This window comes from Trichechus manatus, unplaced genomic scaffold (genome assembly GCF_000243295.1).
Source record: "Trichechus manatus latirostris isolate Lorelei unplaced genomic scaffold, TriManLat1.0 scaffold00014, whole genome shotgun sequence".
Classification (NCBI taxonomy): Eukaryota; Metazoa; Chordata; class Mammalia; order Sirenia; family Trichechidae; genus Trichechus; species Trichechus manatus.
The window spans coordinates 6,070,069-6,086,004 of record NW_004443950.1 but is presented as its reverse complement, the minus strand read 5'-3'; positions in this window follow the sequence as shown (position 1 = coordinate 6,086,004).

The window sequence follows — 15,936 nt, the reverse complement described above, 5'->3', positions numbered from 1 at the left end:
GTGGAGGTTACATTACCAAGGACCAGACATGGATTTTCAGTCCTAAAATTGGGTCATTCACGGGCAGACTTAGATGGTTGGTCACCTTATTCATTTCCTTATACCATGATTGATGCAGAAATGGGCCAAGTAGTCTAGTCTGGACCATCAGAGCCCTCTCTGGACTTTTATTATTTCCATCAAGCAATATATGCTTTCATTTTGAACTGATAGATAGCAATGAGGTCACTATATGTTTAGAATAGTGGATCACCATTTTGCAGCCACAATGTAAGACCCTACCTAGAATGGAAAACCAGTAGAAAGAAAGAAAGTCAAATTATTTTCAAATTATTCTGGTTAATCAAAATTTATTCTTTCATGCATTCGACAGTATCCAGAGCCTAGCCCCATTTAAATACCTGAATGGAGTAATATCCAGAGCCTAGTACCTGTATGGAGTACTTTATAATTATTTGTGTAATAATAAATGAAGTCATACTCTGTGTAACATTCAGAAAGAAAGTGGATGTTCAACAATAACAACAGATAAGTAAGTTGGCATTTTTAGCAAGGGTACAACGCAAGCCTTTTGGGAATGACTACACAGGATACCTAACCCTTTCTAGGGAGGTGGAGCTATGTTCCTTCCTATCTGAAAAGAAGCCTGACCTTTTTACCTTTGAGCATGGTACCCAGCTTTCAAGCTTCTCATTCAAATTCCAAATCATTATTCAATCGCATTTGTCTTGATCCCACAAATAAAAGGAATTTCATCTTTCTGATGCCACATCACTCTCTTCCTATATTGTAAAATAATATTACTTTTGCCATTATATATTTTGAGATTTTTTATTTTCCTGCACAGGAATCAAGCCTTATGCTTTGTATTTACCCCAATCTGCCTAGAATAGTGCATTAAATAGCAGGTTTTCAACAAATATCTGTTGAATTCTTAGATGCATGATATTCAGTATTGCTTAAAGTATCACAATATGATTTTAAGCTCTAAGGATCATAGAATTATTTCCAGCTGGAGCAACAAATTATTATTAACTACTTAAATAATTTGCAGTTGATAAGCTGAGTCCTGAAAATAATAAATGACTTTACCAAGGTCAAAGAGCTAATATATTTGTGGAGCAGGGGCCCTAATGCAGCTATTGTCTCCAGTGTTTGGATGTCCTTTTGTACTATGTTGTTGATGTGTGCAGTCAAGTTGATTCTGACTCATAGCAACCCTGTAGGACAGAGTAGAACTGCCCCATAGTGTTTTCTAGGCTGCAAATCTTCATGGGAGCAGATCGGCAGGTCTTTTCTCCCTCAGAGCCACTGGTGGGTTCAAACTGCCAACCCTTCAGTTAGCAGCTGAGCACTTAACCATTTTACAGTATACTTATATACTCTTTTCTGAGCTCTTATTTGCAGCTTCAGCATAATAAAGGTAATTCTCAAAATAGTTTCCAAGAGTTTTTAAAAGCTATGCAAAGCAATAATCAAAGCAAAGAATGAACTCCCAGATTTATGTTTCTGAAAGAAACTTGACTTTTTTTTTCTTCCGTTTGGAGACACAGCATGCTATACTGTTGACTGTCTATAATCTCACCCATTTCTGAGGTTGTTCATGGTGTTAAGTAGCGACTGTGTGGAGCCCAGAAGCATTGTCACAATTATAATATTTACAGCTGTTCTCTGCTGATTCCCTAAATATGGGCTGTCGATCAGCACAGCACAGTTTTCAACATTAAATATTCGAGGACGGCAGGAAGCCCTCAATCATTGTTGGAAGGATCACTTATCACTCAATTATAATAGCTTTTATTTCTTAGTATGGTAGACAGAACAGTGAATTGGCTGTGGAATCAAAGACAACTAAGTTGAAAATTCTCCTCAGATGTTTACTAACTAGCTATGTAAACTTGGAAAAGTTACTCCTTAAGCCTTTGTTATTCTATGCGTGAAATAGGACTAATAATTCTACATCACTGAGTTTCTGTAGATATAGTGCTGAGTTTTTTTTTTTATACCATTCTTATATAGTCTTTGAACATCCTTGAACTTCTGTAATGTTTTATTCTCCACATGAGGTTTTTATTATGTAGACTCTTATATCCCCTCTACTGGATTGTAGCACTTCATGCATAAGCACATCAGCTTATTCAGTCTTCCTCCATCATCCAAGGTACAGTTTCTCTACCTTGGCATCTGGAGCTGGATAATTCTTAGTTAAGGGGCCCTAGTGGTGCAATGGTTAAACACTCAGCTGCTAAACAAAAGGTCAGCAGTTTTCACCCAAGAGCCACTCTGTGGGAGAAAAGACATGGTGATCGCTTTTGTAAAGATTACAGCCAAAGAAATGCTATGGGGCAGTTGTACCCTGTCATATAGAGTTGCCATGAGTCACAACGGACTTGATGGCATACAATGACAAAATTCTTTGCTGGGTGAGGAGGCTGTCCTGTACATTGTAGGATGTTTAGCAGAATCTCTGGGCTCTCCCACCTAGACACCGATAGCAACCCCCACCCCATCCTCCATGCTTACCAGGCCAAAACATCACCAATCATTGCCAAATGTCCTCAGGGGATCAAACCAAAAACCAAACCCATTGCCATCAAGTCAATTTTGACTCATAGCAACCCTATAGGAGAGAGTAGAACTTCCCCATAGGGTTCTCAAGGAGCTGCTGGTGGATTTGAACTGCCAATTGGTTAGCAGCTGAGCTCCTATCCACTATACCACTGATTTAGTACAATGCTGCCCCTAATGAAAAGCACTTTAGCTCCATGCTGGGCTACTTATTCCTTGTGGATGCCCTATGCAAGAATCTCAACTTACTGCAGCTGAAATTGGATTGCTCTTCTTTCCTACTCCCTAAAACAGATTTCATCCCTACAGATCTGATTTCTACTATTATCCACTCATCAATCTAGGCAGAAACTTGAGACTCATTCTAGACTACATTTTTGCTATTTCATGCTCTTTATATATCCTAAAAAGCTATTTCAAATCAGTCCCCTTTTGCCTACCCTTTTCCCCTTCCTTGGCTCAAGAAACTTTTTCAGAAGAAATATTATATTTAATGTATATTGTATTTAGTTTGTTCTATGTGTAACTACACATTGAAGAAACAAAATCATGGCTTAAGTCATGAGATAAAACTAAAGACCGAAAATGGAATTTCCTAAGACTTCACATATATAAAAACGTATTTAAAAAAAATGTTTTCTAAGATTTCAGGATTCCCTCTCTTTGGCTAATCTTTGATTTCTCTGCCATGAGAATTCAACACCAAGCGTTTTTGTAGTGAGTAAATTTCACTAATATCACTTAAAGACACTCAAAAGTAGTGTTGTTGGTAAAAACACAGTCAGCTCCATTGATAGCATGACCTGTGGATTTGGGTGCTTTGGTGATTTGGCAAAGCTGACAGAATTTTCTCAGAATAAAGTCAAAAGATACCACCTTTATGATCTTTTCAGAGGAATTTGTATCAATGTGCTTTAACATGCATCCATTAGTTAATGGATCAGCACAGGTGGTTTCATAGAACATTCTATGTATGTGTGCACGTGTGCATGTAAGAGAGCAAGAGAGAGACAGAGATGGAGTGAGTTAGATCAATCATAATTTAAACAACATTGTCACATCCTCGTATATTTTTTCCTAAATGAAAGAAAGGCTTCTGTTCCTTTTGAACTCAACCATTGTGTTTATTTTTCTGAATTAAATTAAACTAAAATAACTGCTCTTTAGAAATTAGAAATTAAACCTCATCACAGATGGTGGCTGTCTCCTCTTATCCAGTCTTCTGGATGATTTTAAGCAAATCCCTATTTAATTCCTATCTTCTGGAAAATTTCTAATCAAACCTTGGAAAATCAACTCCCTCAAGCCTCCTCTCCCCATGCGTATCAAAAGATGAAGGTAGAGGAATCTATGACCTTAAAATGTGAGAAAACATCATCTAGTCACCACTGTAGGTAACAGAACCTTTACTTCCGTAGAACAGGTGGCAAAACAATTACAGATGTGCAGCTGTTTTATGCTATCAAATTCCCCTTGGAAAAGCTGGAGGTGATTGTTATGTAAAAAATGTGTTTTATCTCCACAGAATATATTTAATAAAACTGTGAAGTGCGTAAATTTTCCAGCCAGAGGTAAAGGCATTTTGAAATTTGAGTATAGTTTTGTTTATATTAAGAAATTACACTTATTAGCGTAAATCATCTAAATCATAAATTAACATAATATAAACATCTCTGTAATAAAAAGCTGCCATTCTATTACCATATAGCTTTATTTCTACGAGACTTTATTAGCAATGAATATCAAGTAGGCTGGAAGATGTAATATATTGCCTAGTGTGGTATTGTGGAACGGAAAACATACTCCATGAATATGCAAACTCTATTTCCATACATAAGAAATAGTTCCATAAATATATGTCCAGCAACACCAACATGGTGACTGCTATATTATTTTCTCAGTATGCCTCGTACTGCACTTACCTGTAATTATAACATATTAAGAAAGTATCTTTGCTCCTGAGGAAATGGAACAAGAAAGGAAGAAATATACATTGGGTGCCTACCCTAGACATGGCATTATGGTAGACATTATGGAAAGGGGAGACCAGAAATAATAGAGGAAATGTAAAAAAGAGAGGCTGGAGAAGAGACGGCCAAAGATTAACAGAAAAAAGTGAAACGTGACGAGTTGTTTATCTCCTCACAGGTTGTTTATCTCCTCAAAGACTCAACAAAATTCTTTTTTAAAAAAATTAATAACATTTATTTTATTCTTGGTGAAAATATACAGAGCAACATATGTACCTATTAAATAATTTCTACACATACAGTTCAGTGATTCTGGTTACATTCTCCACTTTAGGTCAATCATCTCGCTATTTCTACTCAAATTATTCCATCAATTCTTCTTATTCCATCTTCTTATCTATACTGTAGATTTACTGATGTCAATTTGGTCTCATATATATAATAATTTACAGGAGTGTAATATTCCAGACATAAGTTCCTTACTAATTGAACTAAACTGTTGGTTAGACTAAAGATGGCTTCAGTGGATAGTTCTGGTTAAAGGTTTAAAGAATATCTCAGGGCAATAGTTTTATGGGTTCCTCCAGTCTCAGTGGGTCCAGTAAGTCTAGAATCTTTATGAACTTGAAGTTGCATTCCCCATTTTTCTCCCTTTAGATTAGGATCCATCTATGGTGGCTGTTCAACACAACTTTTGAGGTTGATATATTATCCCCAAAGAGGAGGCAAGTAAACCCAGATAAGTGGGAACTCACCTGTTGTCAACTAGTAAGTTAGTGTTTGGCCCGGGCTCTTTTCTTACACTGGAGTTTCTTGGAAAGGACGTAGGAGAGAGCAGAGAAACTGGATAAACTGAGCTTTGCAGACTGTACTCTGATTTTCACCACAGCCTCTCTACCTCCATCTACTTTCTGTATCAGAATTCTGTATACTTTTGTGTTTGAATAGAAGTTTGAAAACCACTGCACTAATTTGTCCACACCTCCTGTTCTCTATGGATTTGTAATTTCATCAGTATGGCAAAATCAAACTAGCCAGAATAGCAAAAAGGGTAATATATAATGTTTCAGTGAGGGGGAAATGGGGTCCTTTTGTAGCTCAGAGACATTGGCCAAGGAGCTTGGTGAAGAATAACTGAAGGAGATGTGCCTTAGTTCTCTAGTGCAGCTATAACAGAAATATCACAAGTGGGTGGCTTTAACAAACAGAAAGTTATTTTCTCACAGATTAGGAGGCTAGTAGTCCGAAATCAGGGCACTGGCTCTAGGGGAAGGCTGTCTCTCTCTGTTGGCTCTGGGGAAAGGTCCTTGTTTCTTTTCAGCTTCTGTTCCTCAGTTTCTTGGCAATTTTCATGTGGCATGGCATCTATCTTCCCCCATCTCTGCTTGCTTCTCTGTGCCTAATCTGCTCATTTTATATCTCAAATGCGCTTGACTTAAAACACACCCTACTCTGATATGGCTTCACTAACAAAAGAAAATCTTATTCCCAAACTGGATTACAATCACAAGCATAGGGGTTAGGATTTATGACACACATTTTGGGGGCCACAGTTCAATCCATAACAAGATGACACTGCACTCAGGTCCTGAGAGATGGGTAACAGAGATGGAAGGGGCGAACCAGGGTTTGGCTGGAGAGAGAGATGCTCTGTGATTCTGTTGTTGATGTTAGGTGCCATCAAGTTGGTTCTGACTCATGGTGACCCTATGTGCAACAAAACAAAACACTGTTCCATTCTGTGCCACCCTCACAATCATTGTTATGCTTGAGTCCATTGTTGCAGCCACAGGGTCAATCCATCTCCTTGAGGGTCTTCCTGTTTTTTGCTGACGCTCTACTTTACCAAGCATGATGTCCTTCTCCAGGGACTGGTCCCTCCTGATAACATGTCCAAAGTTAGTGAGACGAAATCTCACCATCCTTGCTTCCAAGGAGCATTTCGGCTGTATTTCTTCCAAGACAGTTTTGTTCATTCTTTTGGCAGTCCATGGTACATTCAGTATTCTTCACCAACACAATAATTCAAAGGCATCAATTCTTCTTCAGTCTTCCTTATTCATTGTCCAGCTTTCATATGTGTATGTGGTGGTTGAAAATACCATGGCTTGGGTCAGGCACACCGTAGTTCTCAAAGTGACATCTTTGCTTTTTTAACACTTTAAAGAGCTCTTTTGCAGCAGATTTGCCCAGTGCAATACATCATTTGATATCTTGACTGCTGCTTGCATGGGCATTGATTGTGGATCCAAGTAAAATGAAATCCTTGACAACTTCAAAATTTTTTCCATTTTTTCATGATGTTGCTTATTGGTCCCGTTGTGAGAATTTTTGTTTTCTTTATGTTGAGGTGAAATTCATAATGATGGCTGTATTCCTTGATCTTCATCAGTAAGTGCTTGAAGTCATCTTCATTTTCAGCAAGCAAGGTTGTGTCATCTGCATATCACAGGTTGTTAATGAATATTCTGCCTATCCTGATACCCCATTCTTCTCCATATAGTCCAGCTTCTCAGGTTATTTGCTCAGCATATAGTTTGAATAACTATGGTGAAAGGATACATCCCTGACACGCACCTTTCCTGACTTTAAACCACGCAGTATCTGCTTGTTCTCTTTGAACGACTGCCTCTTGGTCAATATACAGATTCCTCATGAGCACCAGTAAGTGTTTGGAGATTCCCATTCTCAATGTTAACATAATTTGTTGTGATCCACACAGCTGAATGCCTTTGAATAGTCATTAAAACACAGATAAATATCTTTCTACTATTCCCTGCTTTCAGCCATTATCCTTCTCACATCATCAATGATATCCCTCTTCTGAATCTGGCTTGAATTCTGGCAGTTCCCTGTCGATGTACTGCTGCAACCGCTTTTGAATAATTTTCAGCATAATTTTACTCGCGTGTGATAATAATGATATTGTTCGATAATTTCCGCATTCTCTTGGATCACTTTTCTTTGGAATGGGTATAAATATAGATCTCTTCCTGTCAGTCGGCCAGGCAGTTGTCTTCCAAATTTCTTGGCATAGACAAGTGAGGACCTCCAGCAATGCATCTTTTCACTTAAATGCTTGTCATACTGTGGTGGCTTGCATGTTGCTATGATACTGGAAGCTTTGCCACCTGTATTTCAAATATCAGCAGGGTCACCCTTAGTGGATAGGTTTCAGCAGAGCTTCCAGAGTAAGACTGACTAGGAAGAAGGACCTGAAGGTCTACTTCTGAAAAAATTGGCTAGTGAAAAATTTATGAATATCAGCAGAATATTGTCTGATATAATGTGGAAAACAAGCCCTTCAGGTTGGAAGGCACTCAAAATATGACTGCGAAGAGCTGCCTCCTTGAAGTAGAGTTGACCTTAATGACACAGATGCAGTCAAGCTTTTGGGATCTTTATTTGCTGATGTGGCACAGTTCAAAATGAGAAGAAACAGCTGAAAACATCCGTTAATAATTAGAATGTAAATGTACCAAGTATGAGTCTAGGGAAATTGGAAGTTGTCAGAAATGAAACAGAAAGCATAAACATCAATATCCTAGGCATTAGTGAACTGAAATGGACTGTTATTGGCCATTTTAATCAGACAATCACCTGGTCTACTATGCAAGGAATGACAAATTGAAGAGGAATGGCATTGCATTCATGGTCAAAAAGAACATTTCAAGATCTATCCTGAAGTACAACGCTGCCAGTAACAGGATAATATCCACACGACTATAAGGAGGACTAGTTAATATGACTATTATTCAAATTTACGCACCAACCACTAAGGCCAAAGATGAAGAAATTGAAGATTTTTACCAACTTCTGCAGTCTGAAATTGATTGAACATGCAATCAAGATGCATTGATAATTACTGGTGATTGGAATGTGAAAGTTGGAAACACAGAAGAAGGATCAGTAGTTGGAAAATATGGCCTTGGTGATAGAAATGATAGCAGTGATTGCATGATAGAATTTTGCAAGACCATTGACTTCTTCATTGCAAATACCCTTTCAACAACATAAACAGTGGCTATACATGTGGACCTCACTAGATGGAATATACAGGAATCAAATCGACTACATCTTTGGAAAGAGATGATGGAGAAGCTCAATATCATCAGTCAGAACAAGGACAGGGGCTGACTTCGGAACAGACCATCAATTACTCGTATGCAAATTCAAATTAAAGCTGAAGAAAATTAGAGCAAGTCCATGAGAGCCAAAATACTACCTTGAGTATATCCCACTTGAATTTAGAGACTATCTCAAGAATAGATTTGACACATTGAATGCTAATGACAGAAGACCAGACGAATTGTGGAAAGACATCATACATGAAGAAAACAAGAGGCCATAAGAAAGACAGGAAAGAAAGAAAAGATCAAAATGCATGTCAGAAGAGACTCTGAAACTTGCTCTAGAACATAGAGCAGCTAAAGTGAAAGGAATAAATGATGATGTAGAAGAGGCGAACAGAAGATTTCAAAGGGCTGCTTGAGAAAACAAAGTATTATAATGAAATGTGCAATGATCTGGAGTCCGAAAACCCAAAGAGTAGAACATGCTTGACAGTTCTCAAGCTGAAAGACCTGAAATAAAAATTGAAGCCTCGAGTTGCAATATTGAAGGATTCTACTGGGAAAATATTGAAAATATGGATGACCCAGCTGATATTTGAATACCGGTGGCATAGCTTCCAGCCTCACGGCAACATGCAAAGCCCCCACAATACGACAAACTGACAGACATATAGGGGTTGAATGATGCAGGAAGCATCCAAAGAAGGTAGAAGGAATACACAGAGTCACTGTACCAAAAAGGATTGGCAGGCATTCAACCATTTCAGGAGGTAGCATATGATCAAGAACCAACGGCATTGGTGAAAAACAAAGCTCCAGGAATTGATGGAATACTCTGATTTTAGGAAGCCAGATTTTCTCACCAAATAGCACTTGCTGTAAGTTTCACCAGGAAAGAGTCATCTGTTGGAGAGAGAGAGTAGAGGTATCAATGGGTAGGGTTTGTTTATGCAGAAATCTAGAGAAGGCTTGATTAGAAAAGGAGCACTAGGGAGGAATGAACAACATTGTCTCTGTATGGAATCATATTTGGAACATTCAGTGTCATCCACTATCCTAGAACATGTCTGCGGACAAGGGGCTCATTACCTCTTAAGAAAGCCATTTCAAATGGTTCTAATATATTAAAGCAATTCAATGTAATAAGCACTATGTATTATAAAAATGCTTCCTATAGGAAACCACAGGCAGTTAAATACCCTTATCTACATGGAGGTCCTTTAAGCCACTGGATGACACTCTCTTGCTGTCTTTTAGACTGATAGTGCTCCTCTCTGCTTCTATTTCTATTCTGGTGATATTTCTCTGTTGATTTAATACAGGGATTGCCAAAAGAAACTCTGGGATTAAACTTTCTGGATAAAAATCTCAGCTTCACCACTAATGGTGTGACTTTGGGCATGTACTTTATCACGTGTGCCTCTATTTCCTCAGATGAAAAACAATCATAGGCATTCTCAGAGTGTGGTGATGAGGACCCAAAAAGACGGTGCAGGTGAGTGTTTATCCCAAGCATGTCTCAGCACAAACACATGTTGAACATCAGTTGTCATTTTTGTTAAAACTGACACACGAAACTGTCACATTATGTAGAATTTAAACTCAGTGCTTGTTTCATTTTATGTCACAGACTTCTTATGATGCCTATCAACATAGTGCTTTTTCTCCCCTTCTATTTTCTTAAAGAGAAAAAAGGAGTAAGAAGGAGCTAATTTCTCCAGAAATAAAATCAAGCAGCTTCCCCTATACTGAACGGTAAAGTGCTTTTTCTCCCTAATCACTTTGTGCTGCTTAATGTAGGAAATCAGATAGTTGATGAGATGCCACAAGCTTCCATCTTCTCTCTCACTACACATAAGACTGTGTCTACACCATCGATCAGGTAATCTTAGGTTAGTTGCGTTCAGATTTCAGTAAAATGCAAAAAAAGATGTTCTTTGTGTGCCGTTTTCAGCAGAATTACTCTGAAATTAAGTTAGTAGAAACACATTGCATTACTTCTGTTTCCTAGGGTCATACATTGCCATTGGTTTTATTATGACTCTTTGTAATTTGACTGTCAAAGAATAATTACACTCCTCCAGAGCAGAAGGCAGTGTAGTTGATACTGGGATTGTATTCAAGGTACACATTTGGGCTACTCCCCTCACCAACTGTGTGACCTGGGGAATCTGATATAACCCCAGGACTGAAAATTTCTTCTTGGAATTTAATTGTGCTTTCCTTGAGCGATGTTGAAAATATTGATTAAGATGATGCAAAGAAAGCATTTAGTAACATGTCTGGTGCACACACACACACTTATGAACAAATGTTAGTTGTTATTAAGGAGCCCTGGTGGCGCAGTGGTTAAGTGATATGGCTGCTAACCAAAAGGTCGGCAGTTCACATCCACCAGCCACTCCTTGGAAACCCTATGGGGCAGTTCTATTCTGTTCTCTAGGGTCATCAAGAATCGACTTGACAGTGAGTTTGGTTTTTTTTTTTTTTTTTTTTTTAGTTTTTATTAAGGCTATATTCTAGGCACTGTGAGAGAGGAGGAGAGCTTGGATTCTATGAGGACACAAAGATCCATAACAAATCCCAGTAGCATGGATGATGTACAAGATATATGTAGTTTTCTGAGGGTAGAGTAGACCAGAGAGATGACAAATACAGTGCCACTCCCATAGGTTAGGCACTATACCCCCTAATTTTCCGATTTCATATGTGCTATCCTTTACAACCACCACTCGTGTTTGCTGAGGTCACACAGCTTAGATTAAAAAAATTAATTTAGAAAAAAAAGTCCATGCTTTCCCTGTTTCACCATATCTCCTCCCTTTATTCAGGCTGGAGAGGCTCAGGCAAAGCTTCAGGGACCTAGAAGTTATGACCTTGGGACCTGGCTTGAGTGGTCATCAAATTGCTGACAGGGAAATAATAGAGCCAAATGGTGATTTTTAAGAGGGTCATCATTTTATGTAAGATTTTATATTTTCAACTTTTTTAGTCAAAATTTGCTTTCTTTTAGAAAAGCATGGAGGCTGATCTTAGATAGTAGATTTTTAAAAAATTCTGGTTGGTTAGGCACTAAAAGGAGTCCTGGTGGCACAGTGGTTAAAGAGCTTGGCTGTTAACCGAAAGGTTAGCAGTTCGAACCCACCATCCTTTCTGCATGAAAAAGATGTGGCAGTATGCTTCTGAAAAGATTACAGCCTTGGAAACTCTTTGTGCAGTTCTACTCTGTCCTATAGGGTTGCTATGAGTTGAAATTGACTTGATGGCAATGGGTTTAATTTTCTTTTTTTAGTTATCCATTACATTTGTTCAGTTTATGTTGGTTTCCACATCTTTTTTTTTTCTCTCCTAATAAAGGTATAGGTTTACAGTTGGTAATCTCAAGTTCGCTTCTCTTTGTAGCACTTATTCTAACTTGTTCCTTGAGACAATGCTTGAGAGAAAGACATGGCTCCCTTAGAGTGACTGAAGTGACAGTGAAATTAGTTTTGAGAGTGGGCCATGCAAGTAATGGTGGTTTTTAGTATTTTGAAGGGACAATAAAGGCAGAGATCAAGAAAATAAACTGATGGTATTGTTTTTCTCTTATGCTTGCTTGATTCAGCAAATAAGTATGTGGACATACCTCCTCTGAGTCAGGCACTGTTAGTAAATTTTAAGTTGTATAAACAAGAGATAAAAGGGGAAAGCATGTACGGAAGAGAAAGGAAAGATGAAGGGCAGGAGAGAGAGAATGAGCAGAAGAGAGACAGAAAGAAAGGTGAATATTGAGCCCATACTCTGTCTTATGATGCAAAGACTATTTTTTACTTCCTTCATGAGTATTGCTGTTTCTCTCCCCACTTCACTGACAAAAAGCTTCCTACTGGGTTTTGTCCAGTCATCAGAGTCATGATTTTAAAAGGTGGATGTTGAGAGAAAGTAGCGTGACCATCAAAGGGACAAGAAGGAGAGGAAATATGTAAAATACCAGACATAGTCTAACATAGCACCAAGATTCAAGAGGTCAGAATCCCAGCATAAATCAGGCAAGAGCTAGCTTGGTGACTGCAAAGTGGCATCGGGAGTCTCAATTCACTTGTGTTGCACTAACCTTCACCCCAAGCACAGCTCAGTGGGTTGTAAGCTTTTTTTTTAAACTTTAGCTTTTACTTATATGTGACATTTGTGCAAACATGCACACTGAAATTTCATATAATGCAAGTGGAAATGTGCCTGCATTTTAAAGGCTTGACACTTGTGGCATTTGAACTTCTACTGAGGGTGACATTCCTCATTTTCGAGGGCACTTGATGCTGTGTCCCGAATCTCCTGGGATGGCAACATTCCCGAGTGTGGCCAGAAGCATGAAAAGCACACCATTCTAAGAGACAAAATGCTTTCAGCACTGTTACTCTGGGGAGGAGGCTGCCCTCACACTGAGTAGATGAGTATGCTATGCTATTCTATCCGATTATGACAAAAACAGCAATTTCGTTCGTATTCACTTAACCATTAGCTTCAATAACGATGATGACACTGAATTTGCAGCATGACTGACATTGACAATACCTGAAATGGAGTATGTACTGTAAATATTACTGCCAGGAGAGTCCAGTAACAGCTGCTGGGTCATACTGTAAATGTCTGTTTCCTCAGAGGAGCGCTTCCAGCCTGACAGTTTTACAATGCCATCATGTACAGGGGACAGTGACTCCATTTCCTTGGAAAATTGCAATAGAGACAATTGTGGTTCTCTGGCAGTGGTATAAAATGTATAACAGCTTATAATTCCACATTCAAATTTGAAAGTGAAAGGCACACTCTCTCTTTGAAATACATTATTTCAGTAGGAACTCTCCCAAGGAAATAGGCAATGTTATTATAATAGAAAGAGACAGCATTCAAGCACTTGTCTCAAATACCACAAGGTTCTGAGTTCTATCCTTGGGGACAATCAAAGTCAGGCTGTGTATCTTTTATTTTTAAGCAGCATCTTTTCTGAAATGCACCTTATTAATTTCTACTGGATTGTGGTTACTTTATTAAACGTAGTAATAATCTCTCCCCAGTATTACTCAATAAGAAACACTGTTGTGTTTATCTAAACAAAGTCATTTATTTCCAGGGATCTCCTCATAGCTGGGGTCGGCTAAAGTCTCCCAGTGCGTGGCTGTGCAACACAGGATCATGTATTTGTAAGATTGTTAATGTTACTGTGATTTAGATGGGATATTGCCTGATAAGGCAAATCGTTGTATATGTTAAGCAGGACTATCAAAAGAATTCTTCTGAGTGACAACGGGAATCAAGAACTATACACTAGAGAACATACATACACCACACACACCCGTTGCCGTTAAGTCGATTCCAATGGTAGAACTGCCCCACAGGGTTTCCAAGGAGTGCCTGGTGGATTCAAACTGCCAACCTTTTGGTTAGGAGCCATAGCTCTTAACCATTATGCCACCAGGGTTTCCAGAGAAAATACATATATATATATATAGACACGTATTTATATACATACATATGCATATATATAGTATAAACATAAACAGAACTCACTGCAAAGTACAACATTCTTTCAACTGTCCTTGTGTGTTTGTGTAGTTTTTTAAGTACACTTCTTTTTTTTTTGTGGTGTCTGACCAGTCCAAAAGCTAAGAGGACTTTTTCTCTAGGAGCTACTCACTTCAGCCTCTTCCTTAGGAGTGGTTATCTGACAATATGTTGGAGATGTCCAACCTCTGGCCATAGGTTTCTTGGGTGTTTTGAACATGTGGCCCACTCTTGCTTGCAACTTGGAATTGTTGTTGTTAGATGCTGTCGAGTCTGTTCTGACTCACAGCGACCCTGTGTACAACAGAATGAAACACTGTCTGGTCCTGTGCCATCTTCATAATGGTTGTTATGCTTGAGCTCATTATTGCAGCCACTGTGACAATCCATCTTGTTGAGGGTCTTCCTCTTTTTTGCTGACCCTCTACTTTACCAAGCATGATGTCCTTCTCCAGGGGCTGGGCCCTCCTGATAACATGTCCAAAGTATGTGAGACAAAGTCTTGCCATCACTGCTTCTAAGAAGCATTCTGGCTGTACTTCCAAGACAGATTTGTTCATTCTTCTGACAGTCCATGATATATTCAATATTCTTTGCCAATACCGTAATTCAAAGGCATCAATTCTTCTTCAGTCTTCTTTATTCATTGTCTAGCTTTCGCATTCATATGAAATGATTGAAAACACCATGACTTGGGTCAGGCATACCTTAATCCTTAAAGTGACATCTTTGCTTTTTAACACTTTAAATAGGTCTTTTGCAGCAAATTTGCACAATGCAATGCGTCTTTTGATTTCTTGACTGCTGCTTCCATGGGTGTTGATTGTGGATCCAAGTAAAACGAAATCCTTTACAACTTCAATTTTTTCTCTGTTTATCATGATGTTGCTTATTGGTCTGGTTGTGAGGATTTTTATTTTCTTTATGTTGAAATGTTTTCCATACTGAAGGCTGTAGTCTTTGATCTTCATCGGTAAGTGCTTCAAGTCCTCTTCACTCTCAGCAAGCAATGTTGTGTCATCTGCATATCACAGGTTGTTAATGAGTGTTCCTTCAATCCTGATGCCCCATTCTTCTTCATATAGTTGAGCTTCTGGGATTATTTGTTCAGCATACAGACTGAATAAGTATGGTGAAAGAATACAACCGTGACACACACCTTTTCTGACTTTAAACCACACACTATCTGCTTGTTCTGTTGGAATCACTGCCTCTTGGTCTATGTACATGTTCCTCATGATCACAAGTAAGTGCTCCGTAATTCTCATTCTTCACAATGTTATCCATAATTTGTTATGATCCACAGAATCTAATGCCTTTGCATAGTCAATAAAACACAGGTAAACATCTTTCTGGTATTCTCTGCTTTCAGCCAATATCCATCTGACATCAGCAATGATATCCCTCATTCCACATCCTCTTCTGAATCTAGCTTGAATTTCTGGAAGTTCTCTGTCAATGTACTACTGCAACCTCTATGAATGATCTTCGGCAAAATTTTACTTGTATGCGATGTTAATAATATTGTTGGACCATTTCCACATTCAGAATTTGGAATTAAGACATGGAGAAGTTGAGCTTGTCCCTGTGTGGCTACAAATGTAAACTGTAAGCTTGGGGTAAGGATTGCTCTTTCCTTAAGCCTAAATAAGCCTGGTTTTGTTTTTTTGTTGCTGTTGTTTTTTTATATTTTATTATACTTCAGGTGAAGGCTTACAGAACAAATAGTTTCTCATGAAACAGTAGTACACATGTTGTTTTATGACATTGGTTAACAACCCCACAAC